Source organism: Hemiscyllium ocellatum, chromosome 1, assembly GCF_020745735.1.
Source record: "Hemiscyllium ocellatum isolate sHemOce1 chromosome 1, sHemOce1.pat.X.cur, whole genome shotgun sequence".
In the NCBI taxonomy this organism is placed as follows: domain Eukaryota; kingdom Metazoa; phylum Chordata; class Chondrichthyes; order Orectolobiformes; family Hemiscylliidae; genus Hemiscyllium; species Hemiscyllium ocellatum.
This window is the reverse complement of record NC_083401.1, coordinates 146946908-146972951: the sequence shown is the minus strand read 5'-3', so window position 1 is coordinate 146972951 and position 26044 is coordinate 146946908. Positions and strand designations below refer to the sequence as shown.

The following is a 26044-nucleotide window of genomic DNA, read 5'->3' as shown; positions in this document are numbered from 1 at the left end:
CACCCAGACACAAGAAAATGTGCAAACTCCACATAGATAGTCGCCCAAGGCTGAGGATTGAACCCAGATCCCTGCTACTGTGAGGCAGCCGTGCTAACCACTGAGCTACCATACCACTACTATAGGAAGGAGAACTTTAGATTCCTGGGTCAGGTTTTAGGAGAGATGCAAGGTAATGGGTTATATCTGAATTGAGCTGGGGCTGAGTTCCTTGCAAGGCATTATTGCAAGAATATTTGATGAGGGTTTAAACCAACTCAGATTATATTAGAGACTAATACTGGGAAATGCTGGGAGAGGCAGACAACAAAGATAGAGAACAGTAGTTAATAGATGGAGTTGGAGTAAGGGATAATGTGATTATAATCTAAATCAGGGCTAACTGCGTGTATGTGAATGCACGGTGAATAGTTAATAAGATTATGGAGTTACAGGCATAGATTGCCTTGTGGGATTATGATGTTGCAGCAATAACAGAGACCTGTCTTAAGGAAGGGCTGATGTAAGTGTTAAAAATTCCTGGTCACAAGATGATCAGTAAAGATAGGAACCGAGAAAAAGGAGGAGGGGTTACGTCTTTGGTTCAGAAGAGCATTGAATACCAGAGAACGCGGATGTTTCAGAGGGTTCAAGACAGAACTGATTTGGCAACTGCTTTGTGCAATATATAGAACATCAGCAAGGAATAAATCCGCAAGGAAATTAGAGATAGTTGCAAATGTCATAAGATAGTTATAACGGAGGGCTTTAAATACACATATATTGAGTGTGATGGTGGTAGTGTAAGGGGCAGTGAGGGATAAGCATTCCTAGATTGTATTTAGGAGAATTTCCTACATCAACATGTGTCCTGTTCAACAATAATGGAGACACTGCTAGATGTAATTCTTGGAAATGAGTTGGACCAAGTAGATCAAGTGACAGTAAGGAACATTTAAGGAACAATGACCATTATATGATAAGGTTTGGGACGATGGTGGAACATGACAGTGGTCAATGCAGAGAAAGAATAATCAACTGATAAAAGCAGACTTCACTTGGCCAAGAACAGAGACTGGCTGGATAGACTGGACCTATGCGTTTGCAGGAAAAATAGTAACTGAACACCAGGCTACCTTCAAAGAGAAGATAACCTTTGGCACAGTTGAGGTATATTCCTTCATAAGGAGAAGGTAGGACTAACAAGTCTAAAGTTCTCCGGATGTCAAAGGAGAGAGAATCAAGTTAAAGCAGAAAAAAATATGCTTATGACAAGTGTTAGGTAGTAAATACGGCTGAGGACAAGATGAATGCAAAAGAAGGGGAGGTTAGAAAGCAAATACCAGAAGCAAAGACGAATTATAAAACAAAAGACTGACAGCTAACAGAAAGGAAATCCCAAAGTCTCCTATAAGCTCTTTCATAGTGAAAGGGTGTTAAAAGGTGGAGTAGGGTCAATTACAGCAAGAAAGAGGATTTACATTTAAAGACAGGAAACATGGTTGATTTGTTAAATGAATATTTTTGATCTTTTTCTCTCGAATTACAAGGCAGATGTTGCCCATGTCAAGGTGACAGAAGAGCATTCAATCACCAGGAGGATTTGAAATTGATAAGGAGGAATATTTGGATAAATTGTTAGTAGTTACAGCTGATAAGCTATTGAGACTGGTTGAGCCACATCCAAAGTGCCAGTGTGACAGAAGAGCCTAGACACAGCAGCGGGTTTGCTGTGATGCAACACAGGAGAGTCGTCCAAGAAATGGCTGATGAAGGTCAATGTGAGCAGATGCGAGGTCTTGTACTTTGGAAAAAAGAACACAGACATGGACTATTTTATAAACGGTGAGAAAATTCATAAAGCCAAAGTACAAAAGGATCTGGGAGTGCTAGTCCAGGATTCTCTAAAGGTTGACTTGCAGGTTGAGTCCGTGGTTAAAAAAGCGAATGTAATGTTGTCATTTATTTCAAGAGGATTGGAACATAAAAGCAGTGATGTGCTACTGAGACTTTATAAAGCTCTGGTTAGGACCCATTTAGAACATTGTGTCCAGTTTTGGGCCCCTCACCTCAGGAAGAACATACTGACACTGGAGCGTGTCCAGTGGAGATTCACAAGGATGATCCCTGGAATGGTAGGCCTAACATACAGTGAACAGCTGAGGATCCTAGGATTATATTCATTAGAGTTCAGAAGGTTGAGAGGAGATCTAATAGAAACTTACAAGTTGATGCATGGCTGAGAAAGGGTGGACGCTGGGAAATTGTTTCCATCAGCAGGGGATAGTAGGACCCGTGGGCACAGCTTTAGAATTTGAGGGGGTCAATTTAAAACAAAAGTGAGGAGACATGTCTTCAGCCAGAGAGTGGTGGGACTGTGGAATTCAATGTCACGGAGCGCAGTGGAGGCCGGGACGTTAAATGTCTTCAAGGCAGAGATTGATAAATTCTTAATCTCACAAGGAATTAAGGGATATGTGAAGAGTGCGGGTAAGTGGCATTGAAATGCCCATCAACCACGATTGAATGGCAGAGTGGACTCGATGGGCTGAATAGCCTCACTTCCACTCCTATTTCTTATTGTCTTATGGACTTAACAAAGGCTCTGAGAAATGGAGGAGGAACAAATGATCTACCAAACCCAGGAGCAGCAGCTCCCTCCAGCTGCTGCTTGAGAGAATTAATGTGAAGCTCACTCACAGCTGAACGGCCCCTCGGGATGTGAAGGAGGGATAGAAGAGGCTGAGTCCATTGCTTTTGATGGGAATTCCTCTGAATGAGTGAGGCCCAGTGACAATGCAGACTGTGCATGTCCTGGGAACGCCATCACTGAAGTATGTAAAATGCAGTGAAAGGAACTGAAGGAATGGCCATCCTATCCCAGCAGTAGAGCACAGCAGTGCCAAGTGCAACAAGCCAGACAATAGACAATAGACAATAGGTGCAGGAGTAGGCCATTCAGCCCTTCGAGCCTGCACCACCATTCAATATGATCATGGCTGATCATTCCTAATCAGTACCCACTCCCTGCCTTATCTCCATAACCCTTGATTCCACTATCTTTGAGACCTCTATCCAACTCTTTCTTAAATGAACCCAGAGACTGGGCCTCCACTGTCCTCTGGGGCAGAGCATTCCACACAGCCACCACTCTCTGGGTGAAGAGGTTTCTCCTCATCTCTGTCCTAAATGGTCTACCCCGTATTTTTAAGCTGTGTCCTCTGGTTCGGCACTCACCCATCAGTGGAAACATGTTTCCTGCCTCCAGAGTGTCCAATCCTTTCATAATCTTATACGTCTCAATCAGATCCCCTCTCAATCTTCTAAACTCAAGGGTATACAAGCCCAGTCGCCTCAGTCTTTCAGTGTAAGGTAATCCCTCCATTCCAGGAATTGACCTCGTGAACCTACGCTGCACTCCCTCAATAGCCAGAATGTCTTTCCTCAAATTTGGTGACCAGAATTGCACACAGTACTCCATGTGTGGTCTCACCAGGGCCCTGTACAGCTGCAGAAGCACCTCTTTGCTTCCATACTCAATCCCTCTTGTTATGAAGGCCAGCATGCTATTAGCCTGCTGTACCTGCATGCTTGCCTTCATCGACTGGTGTACAAGAACACCTAGATCTCTCTGTACTGCCCCTTTACCTAAATTAATTCCATTGAGGTAGTAATCTGCCTTCCTGTTCTTGCCACCAAAGTGGATAACCATACATTTATCCACATTAAACTGCATCTGCCATGCATCTGCCCACTCACCTAACCTGCCCAGGTCACCCTGTAATCTCCTAACATCCTCATCACATTTCACCCTGCCACCCAGCTTTGTATCATCAGCAAATTTGCTAATGTTATTGCTGATACCATCTTCTATATCATTAACATATATTGTAAAAAGCTGCAGTCCCAGCACGGATCCCTGCGGTATCCCACTGGTCACTGCCTGCCATTCTGAAAAGGAGCCGTTTATCATTACCCTTTCTTTCCTATCAGCGAACCAATTTTCAATCCAATCTAGTACTTTGCCCCCAATACCATGCGCCCTAAGTTTACTCACTAACCTCCTATGTGGAACTTTATCAAAAGCTTTCTGAAAGTCCAGGTACACTACATCTACTGGATCTCCCTCGTCCATCTTCAGAGTTACATCCTCAAAAAACTCCAGAAGATTAGTCAAGCACGATTTCCCCTTCATAAATCCATGCTGACTCTGTCCTATCCTGTTACTACTTTCCAGATGTGCTGTAATCTTATCCTTTATAATAGACTCCAGCATCTTTCCCACCACTGAGGTCAGACCAACTGGTCTATAATTTCCTGCTTTCTCTCTCCCACCTTTCTTAAAAAGTGGTATAACATTAGCCACTCTCCAATCCTCAGGTACCGATCCCGAATCTATCGAATTCTGGAAAATCATCACCAACGCATCCACGATTTCCCGAGCCACCTCCTTCAGTACTCTGGGATGTAGACCATCAGGCCCCGGGGACTTATCAACCTTTAGACCTCACAGTCTCTCCAACACCAAATCCTGGCAAATATAGATTCCCTTAAGTTCAGGTCCTTCAGTCACTGTTACCTCAGGGAGATTGCTTGTGTCTTCCCCAGTGAACACAGATCTGAAGTACCCATTTAATTCTTCTGCCATTCCTTTGTTCCCTGTAATATATTTCCCTGTTTCTGTCTTCAAGGGCCCAATTTTAGTCCTAACCATTTTTTTGCCTTGCACATACTTGAAAAAGCTTTTACTGTCCTCCTTTATATTATTGGCCAGTTTACCTTTGGACCTCATTTTTCCTCTGCGTATTTCCTTCTTAGTGATCCTCTGTTGTACTTTAAAAGCTTCCCAGTCCTCTGTTTTCCCACTTATCTTTGCTAGCAGACAGAAGTTACTTGACAGCTGTTTCCAGTACATTTGAGCTATGTGCAATAATCACACGCTGACAGTGAATGTGCTGTTGCTCAAAAGGTAAGCAGTGCACTTCTGTTCCAAAAGGCAAACACAGCTTCTGTTTGTTTGTTTTTAGTTCACTTTTGCTGAAGGTGAATAGAAGTGAGTGCTTTAAAGCAATTGAAGACTTTTCTATTTGTAATGTTCCCACATTAAACAAAGATAAAACAGTGGGTTTTGTGGAAAGACTTAGACAAAGCTGTCAGATCGGATGTGACTACGGAATGTGTAAGCCCAATGGCTTGATTCTTAAACAGTGAAAAATGTAATAACACTTGTATATGCAATGAAGTATCAGCCATGTCACTGACCTGCCCTGAGTAGTGTTAGTTTGTGGTTGTTCTCCCACCATGCACATGGTGAAGGGCAACTCCGGATTGTCAACACTTGACTGGCTGCAAGGTTGGGCTTTGTTTGTGCCATGGATCCTAGGTTACTCTTGCACAGGTGAGAAATTCCACCTGCAGAGAGTAGGAGAATATAAGGTAATGGCAGCGCATTGGGGCAATATAAGTTGTGATGCATAATAATGAGGTGATTTTGGGAGATAGCGGCTCATGCAGAGAAATGGTCTGTGAAACTTGGCAAACTGACCCTTAGCCAATTTCTGGTAAGATTCAGTCGAAGGATACTATTCTTGAGAATGTGTGGAAGTAGAGGGACAAAGCTTACATGTAATTTAGATCAGAGTGGTGCTGGAAAAGCACAGCAGGTCAGGCAGCAACCAAAGAGCAAGAAAATTGACATTTCGAGCAAAAGCCCGATTTTCCTGATTTAAACTCTGGTTTCCAGCATCTGCAGTTCTCACTTTTGCCAAGTTTACATGTATGTCATTCATTAAGGGAGGCAAGGAAGGTAGACAGAGCTGTTAATAAATACATAAATATGGATATAATGTTGAACAACAGTAAGGTTATGATTACCTTATGTAAGAAACTGATTAGACTTCCTCGCTTATGTGTACTGTTCTGGGTGCCACATTATAGGCAGGATATGAATGTCTTGGAGACAGTACAGAAGAGGTTAACGAGAATGGTTTCAGGTATGAGATACTTCGGTTACGAGCTAAAATTGTTTTGTTTTCCTTGGAGAGAAGATGACTAAGAGATTTGATTGACATTTTCATAATCAAGAGCAGCCTGAGGATAGTGATTAAGGCAATACTGTAAATGGATGGACAATCACATGCAAAAGTTTTAACATAAAAACCAAAAGAACTGCAGATGCTGGAAATCAGAAACAAAAACAGAAATTGCTGGAAAAGTTCAGTAGGTTGGCAGCATTTGTGGAGAGAAATTAGAGTTAGAACTGGATCACTGGACAGCTCCCATCCATCACCTTATATATTTACTCCTTTCATCACTGGTGTATCCCGTTTGCAAGATGCACTGCAGCTGCACACTGGCTTTATTTTACCTATCTAAGAAAAACGGCAGTGGTTCAAGAAGGCAACTCAGCACTACTTTTTCAAGGGCAGTTCGGGCTGAACAATGAATGATGGAAACAACAGTAGCTGCAAGGTTCTCTCCAAACCGCACACCACCCTGTTGCTTCAGTGTCACTAAAGATCCCGAAACTCCCTCCCTAACAGCATTGTGGATGTACCTCACCATCACCTTCTCAAAGGCCATTGGAGATGGTGAACAATTGCTCATCTTGCAAAAGTTGCTCACATCCTATGAATCAGTAATATAAAATATTCTCGTCTACTGGCCTGGTACCATCTGCGCATTGATTAAAACCCAAATGTTCTAGGATTACATCCTCCCTGATAAAGAACACTATGATGGCCCATTTGGACCCAGGAGCAGGTGGAGAATCATTTGATTAGATTAGATTCCCGACAGTGTGAAAACAGGCTGTTTGGCCCAACAAGTCCACTCCGACCCTCCAAAGAGCAACCCAACCAGACCCATTCCCCATTTTTACCCCTGACTAATCCACCTAATACTACAGTCAATTTAGCATGGCCAATTCACCTAAACTGCACATTTTGGGACTGTGGGAGGAAGCCCACCCAGATGTGCGGAGAATATGCAAACTCCACACAGACAGTTGCCTGAGGCAGTCCCTGGCACTGTAAGACAGCAGTGATAACCACTGAGTCACTGTGCTGCCCATATGGAAACAGCTCCTTTGGCCTAACAAGTCCACGCTGACCCTCTGAAGAGTAATCCACCCAGACCTGATTTGGAGATGCTGGTGTTGGACTGGGGTGTACAAAGTTAAAAATCACACAACACCAGGTTATAGTCCAACAGGCTTAATTGGAAGCACACAAGCTTTCGGAGCGACGGTCCTTCATCAGGTGGTAGCACTACCACCTGATGAAGGAGCGACGCTCTGAAAGCTAGTGTGCTTCCAATTAAACCTGTTGGACTATAATCTGGTGTTGTGTGATTTTTAACTTTGTACTCCCAGCAGCCAATTCATCTGACCTGCGTAATCTTTGGACTGTGAGAGGAAACTGGAGCACCTGGAGGAAACCCACACAGACACAGGGAGAATGTGCAAACTCCACACAGACAGTCTCCCAAGGCTGGAATTGAACCCAGGTCCTGGGCGCTGTGAAGCAGTAGTACTAATCACTGACCCACCGTGCTGCCTAAAAAAAATAAAAAAATTTCTTAAGATCCAAACTTTGGAAAAGCAATATTCTCATCTGCCAGCCTGTTCAATCATAGGAGAATGGGTCTGGGTGGGGTGCTTTTTGGAGGGTCGGTGTGTGGACTTGTTGGGCTGAGCTGCCTGTTTCCACGCCGTAGGGAAACTAATCAAACCGGTGATCAAATAAAAGGAAATAAATGTGTCAAATATCACTGTGGAGCGCCAGGGGTGTTAACTCAGTGCTAGAGATGGGTTTCCCCATCAAATAACCTGCTACAGTAAGAGGGGAGGGAAGATGCCAATTGGTAAAGGTGCAGAGTGAGGCCACCACTATGTGGTGCTGTAGAGCAGGTTGTAGTTGTACGTTGCGTGTGGGGAATGGTAACTGCAGCAGGAGTGCAGCCTGGAAATTCAGTAACAACAGAGAGAGAGAGAGAAAAGGTAATTCCTTAGGTATACTGTCTCTCGGGAGAATCGTCAGATGCATTAGAGATCTGTGTGTGCGTATTTTGTTTGGGGCGAGTTTGTCGCACGTTCTGAACCCATGTTTGCTGCCAGGGAGCAATCTGAGGAAGTCCTTCAGCAAGAGCTCACCCTGAGTGGGCTGCTGCTCAAATGGAGACTCGGTGGACATTTTGAGGCCTGGAGCAAAACAGAAATTCATCAAACAGAAAATGTCAACCCGCCTTCCAAACAAAAAAGGCTGCTTTTTTCCCCCCCAAAAAATTATTTCTGGTGGCTTCCTCATTATGTGTAAACTTTGCCTGTTGCACCAAAGGCCTCTGAGCAGACAATTTTCTTTTTTTATATATTACACCTGTACCAGTTACACTGCAATGTGTCTGAACAACTTTTCAAATTTAACCTGAAGGAAAGTACTGGGCCTAAACTTCACTTTTTTTGTTTAAAGTGTAGATCCGAGCACTATATGTATAATACCCACAACCTGTTTCTGAAGTTATTTGTAGGTATTGGTTCTAATTTTATTTTGGTGCCAATTTTTAATTAAAAATGCAAAATCTAGGCCTGGTTGAGTTGGAGTGGTTTTGGTGCAATTCAAAACCACTGTGTGTGATATATATGTAAAGTCTGAGTTAAAATGATTTTTAACTTTTCTGTTTAACTTTCGCAATGAAGTCATTGGTTTCTTCCTGGTTGAAATCATCATAGTCTCTTGGGCTTTATCTTGTTTTCTGTTACAGTGTTGTGTTTTGAGTTATTTTTCCTTTGGATTGTGAAATTAATTTTGATATCACTAGCAAAAGGATGTGCAAGTAATACATCGCTGCATGGTAGCTTTTGTGATACTTTATATGTGAAAATTGAATTTTCATTGCTCTGAAATTGCTGAAGAATTAAAATGTAAAAGAAGAACCAGGGAACAGCGAAATGCTTTAATTATTTCATAAATGAATAAGGTCATTTATGTCCTGAGAGAACTTGAATATTCTGCTCCTTACAGTCATTAAATTCATTTAACTCTTAACCTGTAAACTGCCTCCTGTCTTACTCCATACTTGATTAGCAACTGTTTTGAAAATTCCCTCTGGCATGTTACTTGTCACCTGATGTTATTTTCATGAAACAAAGAATTTTGTTGGAAATTCGCTTTAGTTGAATAACATTCAAGATTGAAACTTATATTGAGCTACCAATGTCAGATCTGTATCCTCAGTGTGTGTACAAGTCCACTCCCAGCAAGTTAACTTTTATTTTCTTGTCTGGTACAAGGATTGCTGTTTGGCTAAACTTCTAAATTTCTGAATTCTGTATATTTTTAAAATTGAGCTCTGTGTAACAAGGAACAGTTATGATAGTGAACACTCACTTCACAGTTTAAGAATGGTAGCAGGGATAATCTAGGTTATTACAGAGCTGTGAGCCTCATGTCAGTGGTAGGAAAATTATTGGAGAAGACATTAAGGGATAGAATATACCCGTTTGGAAGAAAATAGGCTTATCAGTGATAGGCAGCATGATTTTGTGCAGGGAAGATCATGTCTTACAAACCTAATAGAATTCTTTGTCACCTCTTCAAAGTTGATTGATGAAGACTTTAGTAAGGCGTTTGATAAGGTTCCCCATGGTAGGCTGATGAAGGTGAATTCACATGGTGTTCAGGGTGTTCTAGCTAGATGGATAGAGAACCGATTGGGCGACAAGAGGCAGAAAGTAGTAGTGGAAGGGAGCTTCTCAAAATGGAGACCTGTGACTAGTGGTGTCCCACAGGGATCTGCGCTGGGGCCACTGTTGTTTGTGATATATATTTAAATGATTTGAAGGTTGTAGGTTGCTTCATCAGCAAGTTTGCAGGCGACACTAAGATGAGTGGAGTAGCAGATAGTGAAGGGGACTGTCAGAGAATACAGCAAAATCTAGATAGATTGGAGAGGTGGGCAGAGAAATGGCAGATGGAGTTCAAACCGGGCAAATGTGAGGTGATGCATTTTGGAAGATGCAATTCCAGAACAAACTAATTGGGAAAATTGATTTACAGAGAGATCTGGGTGTTCAGGTCCATTGTACCCTGAAGGTGGCAATGCAGGTCAGTAGGGCATGCTTTCCCTCTTTGGACGGGTTATAGAAATCAAGAGTTGGCAGGTCATGTTACAGTTGTATAAGAGTTTGGTTTGGCCACATTTGGAATACTGCGTACAGTTCTGGTTGCTACATTACCAAAATAATGTGGATGTTTTGGAGAGGGTGCAGAGGAGGTTCACCAGGATGTTGCCTAGTATGGAGGTTGAAAGCTATGAGGACAGATTGAGTAGATTAGGATTATTTTCATTGGGAAGAAGTTGGTTGAGGGAGGACCTGATTGAGGCCTACACAATCACCAGCGTTATATGCAGAGTGGATAGCAAGAAACCTTTTCCCAGAGTGGAGGACTCAATTACTGGGGGTCACGAGTTCAAAGTGAGAGGGGAAAAGCTTAGGGGAGATATATGTGGACAATTCTTTACGCTGAGGGTGGTGGATGCCTGGAATGTGTTACCAGTAGAGATGGTAGGGGTGGGAACGATAGCATCATTTAAGATGTATCTAGACATGTACATGAATGGACAGGGAGCAGAGGGATACAGATCCTTAAAAAATAGGCAGCAGGTTTAGTTGGAGGATCTGGATCGGCGCAGGCTTGGAGGGCTGAAGGACCTGTTCCTGTGCTATAATGTTTTTTGAGCTCCAAGCAGTTGCTTCGGTTAAACCTTGAAGACAGTTTGATAACTATGAAAAGAAAGAATTTGCATTGATATAATGTCTTTCACGTCCTCATGGGATTGCAAAGCGTTTTATAACAGTGAATTTCTTTTCAAGATGCGGACATGCCATTGTTGGACTGGGCTGGACAGAGTCGCAAGCCACAGGGCACGAGGTTATAGTCAAACAGGTTTATTTAAAATCGCAAGCTTTCGGAGCACTGCTCCTTCATCACTTCAACTGACTTGTGATTTTAAATAAACCTGTTGGATGATAAACTGATGTCGTGTGACTTCTTTTCAAGCCAGGGCTGCCACTGAAGAAGGGTTGGAATGAAGGAAACGCAGATGAGGCCAGTGCCAGAGGAGCAGAGTTCAAAATTGGAAACAAACAGAGAATGTTGGAGAAATTCCACCAGTCTTTCAGAATCTGTGGAGAGAGAATCAGAGTTAATGTTTGAGTCTGACAAGACTCTTCTTTAGAATTGAAAGAAGATAGTTTTGTTAATACTTTTGAAATCCTGTAAGAGAGAAATGTAGAATTTTTTTGAAGATGGGTATACCATTTTCCAGCACCTTTTAGTTCTGAGAAAGTGATACTGGAAATGAAATGTTAATTCTGTTTGTCTGTACACAGGTGCTGCCCAGATCTGCTGAATTTCTCAGCATTATATTTATTTGTTTTGGATTTCCAGCGTGTGCACTATTTTGCTTTTATTTGAGAGTTCAGAATTATTGTGGATGAAGAGAAGTCATGCCAAAGTCAGTTACAGAACTAGAGACGAGAGAAGCCACAAATGGGACTTTAGGATGGGAGTTTTAAATGGGTACCGGGGCTGGTGTCGGTCAACAAAAATGGTTTAAAAGGACTTGCTGTACGTTAGAATATGGGCACCAAGTTGTAGATGAGCTGCAGCTTACAGTATTGGGATGTGAGTTTAAGTGAGTTTTGTGGAATCTGAAGATGGTAACTGCAAGGTGATAAGGGGAAATGGGCTGCGACCTGGGTAACAGCAGGTGATAGGATGAGGTGTCAATAGGCAGTCTTTGTGATGAGACCATATGCGAGAGGAAGTTCAGCTGGAGCTGAGCTAGATACCAAAGTTGATAATTGTCTGGTTCACTCTGAAAGAGGAACAGGAGGGGATGATTGAATTGGTATTAGCGGTCAGAGTTAGTAGTTGTGACCAAAGGAAATGGTCTGGATTTTACAAGCAGTTGCACAATGATGCTACTCATTGTAGACTTTGAATAAATGTTGCCTCTATGACGAGCAATCTCTGGTGGGACACCACAAATAGATGGGATTGTAAATCGTCCCAGTCTCCTTGAATCTTCCTCACAATCTCTGGGTAGAAGTGGGTACTGCAGATGCTGGAGATCAGTCAGGATTAGAGTGGTGCTGGAAAAGCACAGCAGTCAGGCAGCATCCGAGGAGCAGGAAAATCGACAATCTCTGGGACTGTCTCTGTGACTAGGATTGGGAGCAGTGAATGCTCAAAAATATGGAAATGAAATATAATGCGAGTGAATATAGAGAGGGCAGGAAGTGTGGTATCTAAGGGAACTGGGTCCAAATCCTAAAGTTAGTGTGCAACAATCAATTAGGAAGGCAAATGGTAACACAAGGAAATTTGAATCCAAAGGTAAAATGTCTTGCTGCAAATATATTGGTGAGTCTAATGCTGGAATTACAGTGTACAGTTTGACCTTCTTACCTAATGAAGGATATACTTGTAGAAAGTGCAATGGAGGTTCACCAAACTGATCCTGGTATAGTGGGATTGTCTTGTGAGAAGAGGGTTTTTTTTCCATTCATTTAAGGGATATGGATACCAAGGCCGGCATTTATTGCCCATCCCTAATTGCCAGGCAGCTGATAACAAGCTGTCTTTTCTTGAATCTCTACAGCCATTATGCTGTTTGGGAAGGAACTCCAAGATTTTGACCCAGCACAGTGGAGGATGTTAGGAGGGGGATTTGGAGGTGGTAGTATTCCCATGCATGTGTTCTCCTTTTAGGTGGGAGAGGTTCTGGATTGAGAGAGTGCTGTCAGGGCAGTCTTGGTGAGTTACTGTGGTGCATTTTGTAGATGGTTCACACTATTGCCTCTGTCCATCAGTGGTGAAAGGAGTGACTGGTGAAAATGGTAGATGGAATGTCAGCCAAGCGAGCTGCTTTCCTCTTGATGAGTTGTTTCTGGAGTGTTTTTGGAGTTGTACCCTTTCGGGCAAGTAGGAAGTATTCCATCACACTCCTGAGTTGTGCCTTGCCGATGGTTGTCAGGCTTTAATTACCACAGAAACAGGTGATATAATTACCACAGAATTCCTAATTGCTGACCTGCCTTTATCGGCAGTTTATTTCCTGGCTGATGGTACCCTCCAGGGTATTGATAAGGAGAGCATTCTGACGGTGATGCCATTGAAGGTTCAGGCACAACAAAGATTTTCTCATGTACGCGATGGTCATTGTTTGTGTGGCAAAAATGGAACTTGCCACTTGTCAGTCCAAAACTGGATATTGTCTAAGTTATGCTGCATATTGATGTGGACTGATTCAATATGAGGAGTTACAAATGGGACTGAACATTGCAGCAAATATCCCCACTTCTGCCTTTACAATGGAAGGAAGATCAATGATTGAAGAAACTGCCGATATTCCCTAGAGTTTCAAAGAATGAAAGATAGTCTCACTGAAATGCACAAAATCTTCACAGCCTGTGACAGCATGGATATAGATGGGATGTTTCCCTTGACTGGGGAGGCTAGAATCAAGGAACATAGTCTTAAGAATATGGGATACATCATTTAAGACTGAAATGAGGAATTTCTTTATCATGACTTCCTAAAAATGAGCCCATGTTAACATTCTTGAAAACTAACATCCCGTCTCCAAGCTCCCTTTCCTCACTGGAGACTTTGAACATTTTGCCACATGGTGAAACTTTGGAATCCTCTACTCCAAAGCCAACGCAAGCTTAATCATTGAGCACTTTTGAGACAGAAATAGATTCTAGAGGCTAATGACATCAAGAAACATGTAGATAATCAGCAAAGTCGAGCTAGATGATAAACCTTGATGTTATTAATAGGACAGGTTTGATGGGCTATGCCTGCTGCTACATTCCTGTGTGATTTTCACCTTCCTAACATCAGTTCGAACCTGGTACCAATTCAAGTTCTAATTGAATGCTCAGCAATACAGCATATGCAGCCAGCCCTCTCAAGGTATTCTCTCAGTAAAATAATGTGACATGAATTTGGGCAATTGGCTCAAATGTGACACCAGGGTTGCAAACAGATTTGGTTTATTCTCAGGACAGTTGCCAGGGAGAGGAATTTGGGTTTGGATTGGGGACAGAAAGCGATAGCTTCTGCATTGTTTATGGAGAAGAATGCCTCTGGTTCTTAAATGGGGGAGTTTCTGCTCATCCAGTACTGGATATCAGAGAAGCATTCTGATCATTGGAGAAGTTGAAATAAATCATGGAGAGATGGAGCTGGAAGTTGTGAGTGAGAAAATTAACACTGCGCTTTTGCAGGATGTTGCAAAAGTGCAACATGTAAATGAAAAATAGGCGACAAAGGATAGATACTTGTGGAACATCAAAGTCACTCGTATTGGAGAAAGAAGATAAACCATTGTAAGTGATTTGTGGCTGCAAGAGATAAGAGTGCAACCACGTTAGGATAGTCTCTCTTAGCTAAACAACAATACAAAGGCATTGGAGGATAATGGTGTAGTCTGTAGCCTTTGTCGTGGCTGACCGGTCATGAAGGGCAAGAAAAGATAGTTTACCTTTGTCACAGTCACAGAATATTAGAGAGGCAAAGCATGGAATTCTGGGAGAGATGGAGGCAGAGTCGAGATGTGGCAAAATGTTCAAAGTCTACCATGAGGAAAGGGAGCTTGGAGATGAGATAATAGTTTGCAAGAATGTTGACATTGGCTCATTTATGGGAAGCCATGATGTGGAGGTGCCAGTGTAGAACTCGACACCAGGTTATAGTCCAACAAGTTTATTTGAATTCACAAGCTTTCAGAGTGTAGTCCCTTCGTCCGGTGAAGTGATGAAGACATGATAACATTATATTTACAGGATATCGTCATTTTGGGATTTTTTAAAGAAGCATATAGCACAAAAGGGTTCTCATCAGTTTGGTAACTTCCCAATGATTGCGTTTTCTGGAGGGCACTTCAACAATGAAAGTTATGGAAAAATGTGAATCTCTGAGAGCAGGGTTTTCACACTTAAATATGCGTGGGCAGACTCTGCTGCTGTCAAGTTTAAGAGGAGCACTGACAGTGAACAGAGATGCTAGAAGTTTTGGTGTTTCCGTACTTCAGCTGAGGAAAATGGCGCCGCATTCAAGGCTGGATTTCCTGCACAATCTGACAACATGGAGGTAGAAGGCAGACTGAAAGAGGTGGTGCTGCTGCCTATCATCAATACGTACATGGAAGTTAACCATGTGTCTATAAGTTGTCACCAAATGGAACTATTTATTCATGGAGGAGGGCCAAGTATACATTGGATCCAGGGAGGCTTATGTAGATAGTTGTGCTGAGGTAGAAACATTAAATATTGGAGATGAGTCCGCTACAGCTGGATAAATAAGGATGGAACCATACAAAGGTAGTCCAAACATGCTGAACTACAGAGAGCAGTATATCCATGAGGATAGTGCAGATGACCTTGTCCAGCTACAGAGGGGTCTGGAATGATGAGGATAGTTATTATAGTCTGGACTGAGCCTGATGAATTTTACAGCTTTCCTGGCATCCCATTTCATATGAAGTTTTCTGTTCAGTTTGTATGATGAGACTCTCAATCATGTCTCACATGTCTGCTGTCACCACGTCACTTTTCACCCTGTAGAACTACTTTAAGGTTTCCCCTTCTAATTACTCTCTGTATCAAGAGGTCATCCTCTACATTTTGACCACTTCCAGCAAAATGCCACCTTCCTTTCTTCAGTTTGGGAAACTATCTTTCCCTCCCTGATAATGAAATCCAACCCTCATCTCACAAACGTGCTGGGGAAATAGCAACTACCTTTTCACTTGCTCCAGTTTCCCTCCCTTTCCTTTTATTCTGACTGCCAAACACACACTCCAGGTTAATTTGCTGTCTAGTAGTTTCTGTTGGATATAGCTCCTGGATGAGCGCAGGATGAGATCAACTGTGAAACGGTTCACAAATTCTCTGCCTTGACTCCTAAGTGAACAGCAGTCAATTAATGGAGAGTGATCAGTATCTGTGAGCTATCACATTCTGATGTGTGTGTCACATCACTGGGAGAGCAGGAATGCTGGCAGGGAATGCCAGAGCAAACACAAGTTCAGTACCTCTGCCTTGTACCTCAACACATTGTGCTTTTTACTGGGAATGTTTTCCACTTAATCCCACGTGGAAAAGGAGCGTACATTGTGGAATGTCTGTGACAAAGGAGATTGTTAGAGGGTTTGAACGAAAGGGAGAGGTTGAATAGGCTGGGTCTGTTTTCCCTGAAGAGTTGGAGGCTGAGGGGTGACCTTTTACAAGGGCATGGATAAGGTCTTTTCCCTGGGTTGGGATGTCCAGAATTAGAATTATGTTTAAGGTGAGAGGGGAAAGATTTAAAAGAGACCTGAGGGGTAACTTTTTCATGCAGAGGGTGGTACATGTATGAAATGAGCTGTCAGAGGAAGTGGTAGAGGCTGGTACAATTACAACGTTTAAAAGACATCTGGATGGGTACATGAATAGGAAGGGTTTAGAGGGATATAGGCCTAATGCTGGCAAATGAGACCAGATTTACTTGGGATGTCTGATTGTTCCAACTTGTCCATGCCAAAGGGTCAGTTTCCGTGCTTGCCAGCTCTATGATTGGAATGTTAAAATAGGACAACAGATTATAAGGTAGAGTGGGATAAAGCAAAGCATCTTGGTTTTGTTTGTAAGACAAACTTGCAATTGGGATTTTGAGATGCCGTAGTTGGACTGGAGTATACAAAGTTAAAAATCGCACAACACCAGGTTATAGTCCAGGGTATAGTTTGGACTATAATGTGGTGTTGTGTGATTTTTAACTTTGCAATTATGACATTGTGATCCCTTGGAACTTCTGGTTGTGTAGGCTGGTATATTCAATCAGCACGTTTGATTTTGATAGCAAACAGTTCTGTGTGATGTTTTTCAACCTGTGCTTTTGTAATGTTCACAGTTGAAAGGCCAGGCTGTATAACCAGTGTAAACCTGGGATTATTCCTCTGTCATATGGTGAACCTCTCCTATCTTGTCTTTTGTTCAGGTGATCCCAGTATCAGCTTTGCACCCGCTGAAAAAGTTGCTTCGTTTTGACAGCTTGTCCAGCGATATATGACTACTTGAAGGCTTCTCATTTGAAAGTGAGTGAAAAAATGGTTTAGATCTGATGCCTAAGTAAGGGAAGATAGTGGCACAGTAATTTTACACTATCGTGTTTTACAGTGTTTTAACAAAATATAAACAATTCAAAGTCTACAATCAGAAGAACAAAATCTTTGTAGCTTGATTTTTGTTTTAAAATTAGCTCTATTTATCCATTAGCTAAGCTGGATCTATTGTGTAGATCCCCCAATCAGCTTCCAGTATACACTGATGTAGACCCGTACACCACAGAAACAGATCCTCTGGTCTGACTTGTCTGTGCCAGCCAGACATCCCAATCTGACCTAGTCCCCTTTCCCTTTCATGTACCCATTGAGTTGCCTTTTGGATGTTGTAATTGTATCTGCCTCCAACATTCTCTCTGGCAGCTCATTCCATTCATGTGCTCTATCCTTCTTCTCCTGCACCACTCCCCCCTCCCCACTTCCCACCCCATCCAAATCATGGAAAAGGTTGCCTCTCAGGTCTATTTTAATTCTTTTCCCTCTCACTTTATACCTATAGCCTCTAGTTTTTGGACTCCCCTGCCCTGGGGAAAAAAGGCCTTGGCTATTCACCCTATCCTTGCTCCTCATGATTTTATAAACCCCTATAAAGTCATCTGATTAATTCCAGCTGAGGCAACTGTTCAGTTGCTGCAAGTGGTCTCAGCATCCCAAGGTTAAGGAAGGGGTTGTCCAGAGTTTATTCACCTGATCAATCAACAGAAGTGTACACGCATGATCGTCTGGTGAAGATAGGTAGCTGTAGTAGCTCCGTGATGGTTGCATAACCTGATATTTCCAATCATACCTCATGCTTGAACGTGGTACCTCAGGGCAAGTGTACTTGGGCAAGGAGCCAACACCTTGGAAAAGAGAACATTATTGAAGGAAAGAAAATGATGAATAATGCCATAAGAGAAGAACTAAGCCATTCAGACCATTGAGTCTGCTCTGCTATTCAATCAATTTGACCTCATTCTCCTGTCTTCTTCCTGTAACCTTTGATTCCCTTACTGATCAAAAACCTATTCATCTCAATCTTAAACACACTCAATGACTTGACCTCCACAGCCATCTGAGGCAATGAGTTCCACAGATTCACCATTCTCTGGCTGAAGAAATTCTTCCGTCCTAAATTCTTCTCAGTTCTAAAGGATCGTTCCTTCACTCTGAGGAGTGTACCCTTGGGTCCTAGTCTCTCTCACTAGGGAAACATCTTCTCCATGTCCATTCTATGCAGGCCTTTCAATATTCTGTAAATTTTAATCTGATCCTCTTTCATCCTTCTAACCTATGTCAAGTACAGACCAACAGTCCTCACCTACTCCTTGCATGACAAGCCCTTCAGGCCCAGGATCATTTTTGTAAACCTCCTCTGGAATCCCTCCAACACCAACACATCATTCCTTAGATATGGGACCTAAAACTGCTCATAATATGCCAAATGAGGTCTGATCAGAGCCTTTTGCAGTCTCAGCAATACATTTCTGCTCTTGTATTCTAGCTCTGTTGTGGTGAATGCTAACATTGCATTTGCCTTCCTAACTGACAATTGAATCAGCATGTTAACCTTCAGACAATCCAGACCCAGAACTCTCAAGTCCCCTTTTGCTTTAGATTTCTGATGCCTTTCCTCTGTTTAGAAAATAATCTGTCTGTATTCTCCCTATCAAAGTGCATAACTGCACATTTTCCCATATTATATTCCAGCTGCCACTTCTTTACCTACTGTTCTAGCCTTTCCAAGTCCTTATCCAGCCTCTCCACTTCCTCAACAATACCTGTCCCTCCACCTACCTTTGTAGCATCTGCAAACTTAGCAACAATGCTCTGTTTCTTCGTCCAGATCGCTAATATACAGCACGAATAGTTGTCCCAACACTGATGCCTTTAGAACTCACTAGTCACTATCTGCAATCATGAAAAAGACTCTTGTTTTGCTACTCTCTGCCAGTCGGTTAATCCTCTATCCATGCTAATACCTTGCCCCTAATGCCATGGGCTCTTATGTAGCTGTCTCCTGTGCAGTACCTTGTCAAAGAGCTTCTGGAAATCCAAATAGATCACATCCATTGGCTCTCCTTTGACTAACTTGTTTATTACTACCGCCAAAGAACTCTAACAGATTTGTCAGACATGACCCCACTTTGACGAGGCTGTGCTGACACCATCCTATCTTTCCACGCGAGTCCAAATATTCAGTGATCTAATCCTTATTAATGATCACTCAAATCTACCCAATAACTGAGGCCAGACTTAACGGCATTTGCTTTTCTGTCTTCTGCTTCCCTCTCTCCTTAAACAGGGGTGTTACATCAGCCAGTTACCAGTCCTCTGGGACCTTCCCTGACTCCAGTGATTCCTGAAAGATTACCACCAATGCCTCCACTGTCTCCTCTGCTATACCCTTCAGAACCCTTGCGTGTAATCCATCCTGTATAGATGATTTATCCACCTACAAACCTTTTGCATTAGTGATGGCAACTTCACTCACCTGTGCCTCCTATTTCTTTTGAAGTTCTGGTATGTCCTCCACTGTGAAAACTGATGCAAAGAACCTATTCACTTCTCTTGTCATTCCTTTGTTTCCCTGTTGCTATTTCTCTAGCCCTGTTTTCCAGCACTTCATTGTCCACTGTTGTCTTTCTCTTGTCTTTTTGAAGATCTATAAAAGGCTCTTGCAATTTTGTTTTATAATACTAGTTACCTTGCCCTCATGTTTCATCATACACTGCTTGCAATTAAGTACAACAAACAGAGATCTATGTTGACTGCCTCCCTTCTCATTGTTGTCCCTGCCATCTGTTATGCCTGAAGTTAGATTCCTGACTGTTTCCATAATAGAATTATGACATCCGTTGTGGCTAAAGGCTCAAAAGGTCCTATTTCAATTTATAATGGAGGAACTGGATTAATGAATTAACTGGAATCTTGTTGCTGTTGTAAACACCATAAATTAACGAAAAGCTACGCATAACACTGGCATCTATGTTGCAATGGTGAAATTTTCTAAGCTAGGTTTTGTCCAAAAAAAAATGGACAGAACCTAGCTTGGAAAACTCAGCCAATTACCATCCCCTTAGAATGCTTTCTGTCATCAGCAAAGTGACGGACGGTAACATCGACCACACTCAGATTTGGTTCTGCCTGGTCGCTTGGCTCCAAACTTCATTGAGGCCTTACAAAAGTGTTGAATTCCACAGTTGAATGATGTCACAAGTTCTGAAAAGAGACACTGTAAGATAGCAGATAATCACACATCCCTCCCAGATCATCTCAACGCCTTCTCTGCTGGCTTTGAGCAGAATTTTGGTGGAGAGGTAACACCTTTCCTGTAAGTCCTGACGAACCTATGTCAAAGTCATTGCATCAGAGGTCAGATCAGTTTTCCTTTGTGTGAATCGTAGGAAAGCGATGGGGCCAGACAGAGTACTCAGCTGCATAATCAGAGCATGTGCAGATCAACTGGCAGAGGTCTTCTCGGACATCTTCAACCTCTCCCTGCAGGAGGCCACTGTCCCTGCCTGTTTCAAGAGGGCCAACATCATCCCTGTGCCTAAGAAGGCTCATGCAGCATGTCTCAATTACTACCGCCCAGTGGCCCTAACTTCGGTGGTCATGAAGTGCTTTGAAAGGATGGTCATGGCATTAATCAACTCCAGCCTCCCCACTACTCTTGACCCACTCCAATTTGCCTATTGGACCAACAGATCCACGTAAGATGCCATATCACTTGACACCAAGAACAGCTACGTAAGACTCCTACTCATTGACTACAGTTCAGCCTTCAACACTATTATCTCCTCGAGACTGATAACTAAACTTAGTGATCTCGGACTAAGTTCCACTCTCTAGAACTGGATCCTCTGTTCCTGACCCACAGGCCACAATCACTGAAGATTGGGGATATTATTTCATCCTACTAACGCTCAACACTGGAGCCCCTCAGGGGTGCGTACTCAGCCCTCTACTGTACTCACTATATACCCATGACTGTGTCGCCAAATACCAGACTAATGCCATTTACAAGTTTGCTGATGACACCACCATAGTCGGTCGAATTTTAGAAGGTGACAAAACAGACTACAGACGAAACATGGAAGGCCTGGAAAAATGGTGCACTGAGAACAATTTAGCTCTCAATGTCAGCAAAACCAAGGAACTCATTATTGACTTTTGGCAGGATGTTACTCATGCCCCCCTACGCATTAACAGCATAGAGGTGGAACGCGTGGAGAGTGTCAAGCTCTTGGGAGTGGTCATCCAAAACAAGCTTGCTTGGACTCTTCATGTGGATGCACTGGTTACAAAGGCCTAACACGTCTCTTCTTCCTCAGGCAGCTGAGGAAATTTAGCATTACGGTGAATACCCTTGCCAACTTTTGTAGAGCATTCTGTCTGGATGTATCACTGCCTGTACCATTCAAGATCTGAGACGGTTACAGAGAGTGGTGAACTTGGTCCGGACATTCACAAAGGCCAACCTCCCATCTATAGAATCCATCTACCAGGTCCGTTATCAAGGAAAGGCTGCCAGCATTCTCAAAGATCCATCCCACCCTGGCAGTGCTTTTCTACAACCTCTACCATTGGGGAGAAGGTACAGAAGCCTGAATACGCACCAGCCGGTTTCAAAACAGTTTCTACCCTACTGTTGTTAGAATACTGAATGGACACTCAAACTCTTAACATTCACCTGTACCTGTGTTTTTGTTTTGCTGCTGTTTACCTATTATTTACTATCTATGCTATTTAACTCTGCCTGTATTGCTTGCAAGACAATGCTTTTCACTGTGCCTCAGTACACGTGACAGTAAATCCAATTCAATTCAACTGAGCTGATCATTACTGCCCTTGATATTATGGCAGCTTCTGACCAAGTGTGGCATCAAGGAGCTCAAACAAAACTGTGGTCACCCCTGGAGCAGATGGCACTTGAACCTGGACCTCCTAACTAATAGGTGCGGACTGTACAACTGTGCCACTGGAATCCTGAGTTCTTAGGGATGGTGTTTTAGGTCCAACCATCTTCAGCTGCTTCATCATTGACCTTAAATCATAAAGTCTGATCTGGGGATGTCTGCTGTACAACGTTTTGTTCCATTTGCAGCTCCTAACATACTGAAGCAGTCAGGGTCGATATATAGCGATACCTAGCAACATTCAGGATTGGGGCAAGTGATATTCATCTCTCAAAAATGCCAGTCAAAGGCCATCTCCAACAAGGGAGATTTGAGCCACATTCTTTTGACATTGCCTGTATTATCATTGCTAAATCCCTGATGAAATCATCCCTGGGGGCAGGTGTTACCATTGACCAGAAGTAGAACTGGACTAACCATATAAATACTGTGCAGAGAAGAGCAGGTCAGAGTCCAAGACTCAGTGCTGAGTAACTCACCTGAGTCCCTAATCTTGTCCACCATCTACAAAGCACAATCTTGAGTATGACTGAAAACTGTCCAGTTGCTTTCTGAAAGAAGGAGTACAGCTCAGAATTCTCAAAAAGCTCTCAAACATCCAGAAAAAACAGCCCACTTTACCAGAAGCATACACACTGTCTTTAATATTCACTCCATCTGCTACTGACTTGGAGTGGCAACCTCTACAAGATGCACTGCAACAACGCAAATCTGTATTGATAGCACCTTCTAAACTCTCAACTTTGACACATGGGATAAGGACAAAACTTTATGGAAACATCATCACCAGCTGCATACTGTGTACCAATTCATGCCATCCTTGACTTGGAAGTATTTCACTGTTCTTTCATGGTCACTAGGCCAAAATTCAGGCACTTCTTTCCACATTGGTACAGGTCTGCCTGTAGTTGTGTTGAACAGCTCAAATGTTGTCTCAGCAGCATCTTAAAGGCCAAAATATGTTGGCCTTGACCGTGACACCCATGTTCTGTGAAAGAATAAAAACTCTCTTTTTGTTAAAAGGCTGTTTGAGAGAACTAGCCTTTATTGATGCATTTCCAAATTTGGGATCTAGCCATGACTTCAGAGTTGTTTTTGTTGCCACAATGGAAGACAGTGACAAATGCAGTCAGCAAATCTCTTTTCCCACCACCCAAATTTGCACTTGACTGATCTTGATGTCTTCCACCAATAACAAACCTCAATAATCACTTTATAGTGTTTTTGCTCAGTCAGAAACACTTGCACATTTGAATAGGCAGATTCAGGGTTCAAGCTGTGTTCCATCAAAGCATCATGTGGGCTGACACTTAAGCACAATATTGGGAGATTGCTGAATTGTCAGAAGCATAATCTTTCATGTAGGGTGTTAGCAGAAGTTCAGGTGGGCTAAAGGTTTATATTTCAGTAATTGAAGAGTCGCTGCCAATATCCCTTCCATAATTATCATCAAAATCATGCATCTGACTTGCAGTTTGGGTGACCTTTGTGCAAATTAGATGACCACAGTTTTTCTATCTAACAGTGATTAAAATGCTTTGGGACTTGTTAAGAACATAAGATGCTGTGCAAGTTGATTTTGTACTGTGGTTCCATGTTGAGTACAGAAATTAGTTAAGAGAAAATGTGGTAAAACAAATCGACCCTTCCAATGCTGTAAGCACGTTTATTTCAAAGTAAAACATATGCTGACAGGCTGTTCGTCAGTGTCCACGTAGTATATGGGCTCGAAATGTGTCTATGGGCTTGAAATGTGTCTATGTCCACTCTGTTCTCTGGAATTTAAAAGCTAGGTTTCCTTATACCAACAGAATGGATTATGACAACAGGGAAAGATAAGAATGGAAATGTTTTTAAGTATTTTCTAGCCCAAAAAGTGTTAGGTGGAATAACTATTATTTTAGGTAGGAGAACTTACAAAATACTCCAGCACAGGGAAGACACCAGGATCAAGGCATCACTTAATTGTTAAAAGGAGGTTACGAGTTGAAACCTTTTATCTTGTATTCACAAAGGTTATGACACAAGAAACAGACTTCAGGGGGAGAAAAGAGATTCAGCAAAAGCAGTTAGCTATCAATCTTAGTTCTGGCTTGCATCAGTTTGGCTATGTCCATGAACTTAAAAAAAAAGTGCAATGTATGTATAAATTGCTTTTGCCTGCATAAAACAGGGTCTTGAATATTTTGTATACAGCTTCTAGCACATGCCAGTGCTTCACATTGGGTCCAGCTGATGATCTTAGATTAGTTAGAACATGGAGTGGCACGGTGGCACAGTGGTTAGCACTGCTGCCTCACAGCGCCTGAAGACCCGGGTTCAATTCCCGCCTCAGGCGACTGACTGTGTGGAGTTTGCACGTTCTCCCCGTGTCTGCGTGGGTTTCCTCCGGGTGCTCCGGTTTCCTCCCACAGTCCAAAGATGTGCGGGTCAGGTGAATTGGCCATGCTAAATTGCCCGTAGTGTTAGGTAAGGGGTAATGTAGGGGTATGGGTGGGTTTCGCTTCGGCGGGTCGGTGTGGACTTGTTGGGCCGAAGGGCCTGTTTCCACACTGTAAGTCTAATCAAAAATGGAATTAGAACAATGCCCAGATGATTGATTTCATCTGGCAGCAGTATATTGTGATTTCATAGTAGACTTCCTTGAGAGCATGAGCGAGAACAACCCATAAAATTTGAATTAGGTTCGTAAGATTTTATAACATCATTTCTTACAATCACCCAACAAAGAGAAGTATTGTTATTGATTTATCATAATTGGCTCCTGTCTACCTTAGCTATTACAAAGTTATTTGGTTTAATTTCCTAACGACTTAATCAAACACAATAGGGTAATGCACCAAAGTTATTGTCAACACCACAAATTCTTGACCTGTCACCAGGAATAACCTTACCTGTAATGTGAGCACTACCGTGTCTGCAGATCATCCATCAAGTCTTATTTTTTAATGTTTTGCATGTGTGCTACTGATTCTAAACAATTTGTATGTTGCAATTACCTAAATTTCAAACAACAGATCACACATGAACCTGCTTCTACAGTTCTCTATTCACTTGTGGATAGTTCTGTGACAATTCTATCTCTAATCTTAATCCTCATTTCATATTTCTGTTTAATTTTGACAGCTTCCAGTATCCTCAATCCTATATTGATTGTTTCAGGGTTGGCTTCTATATGATATATTTCAATGACTTCATCATTTTAAAATGTTCTGTCACATCTCTGGACACATTAAAACTATGCATTTCCAAATGTTAATTAAGCAAGTCACCATTGGTTGCGCTCTTACTGATATCTCAATGTCAGGCTACATATATCTTGTGATGAATCATTGTTGGAATTTCAGATAATCTTACCTGAAAGTCTGGTGGTAAATGTTGAGGGGTGGCATCTATCTCAAAATCTTTGCCTTTTTTCTCTTGAATGATCAGGTTGTGGCTTGTTTTTTTAAATGTTCCTGAGCAAAGGATGGAAACACCTCCAAGAGATACTTATAAATTAGTCTCATGTATACCTTCCTTTAATGAGACTTTATATTAATACCAGGTTTGAAAAATCACCAATCAATAGAATCTATCAATCACATTTTGGTGTGGTTTTCCATTCTGTATCTTCTATTATAACTGGAGCATCCCCATTGAAAACTATTTGGCCTTGTTTGAGAGCCTGGAGGACATTTTCTGTCCAATCCAATCTTTAAAACAAATTTAAATGTTCCTACTTAATTTCAATCAGTCACTTCTTTTGTTCTTTAGTTTAATAATCTTTTTACAATACTTATAAAAAAGTCACTGTTAAATCATCTCTGATATTTTATTTCAAAGTTACCTCAGACTCAAGTAGTTGTCTTCTTGTTCCAGCAATTATTGTCAACGTTCAATTTATTTTTCCTAAAATTTTCTTCCCTGAAACACCAGAACCAACCTGACTTCTTTGTTTATGATTAGATTAGATTACTTACAGTGTGGAAACAGGCCCTTCGGCCCAA

At 42.1% G+C, this 26044-nt stretch overlaps 1 protein-coding gene across 1 annotated transcript in view; it reads left to right on the top strand.

The window, feature by feature from the left end:
- The first annotated feature begins 7913 nt into the window (after window positions 1–7913).
- Window positions 7914–26044, top strand: part of LOC132816792 (protein transport protein Sec24B-like) — a 129937-nt gene continuing 111806 nt past the window's right edge. Inside the window, exon 1 of the mRNA XM_060826746.1 lies at window positions 7914–7978. The gene's annotated coding sequence lies outside the window, so the exon portion shown is untranslated. The remainder of the gene's footprint in view (window positions 7979–26044) is intronic.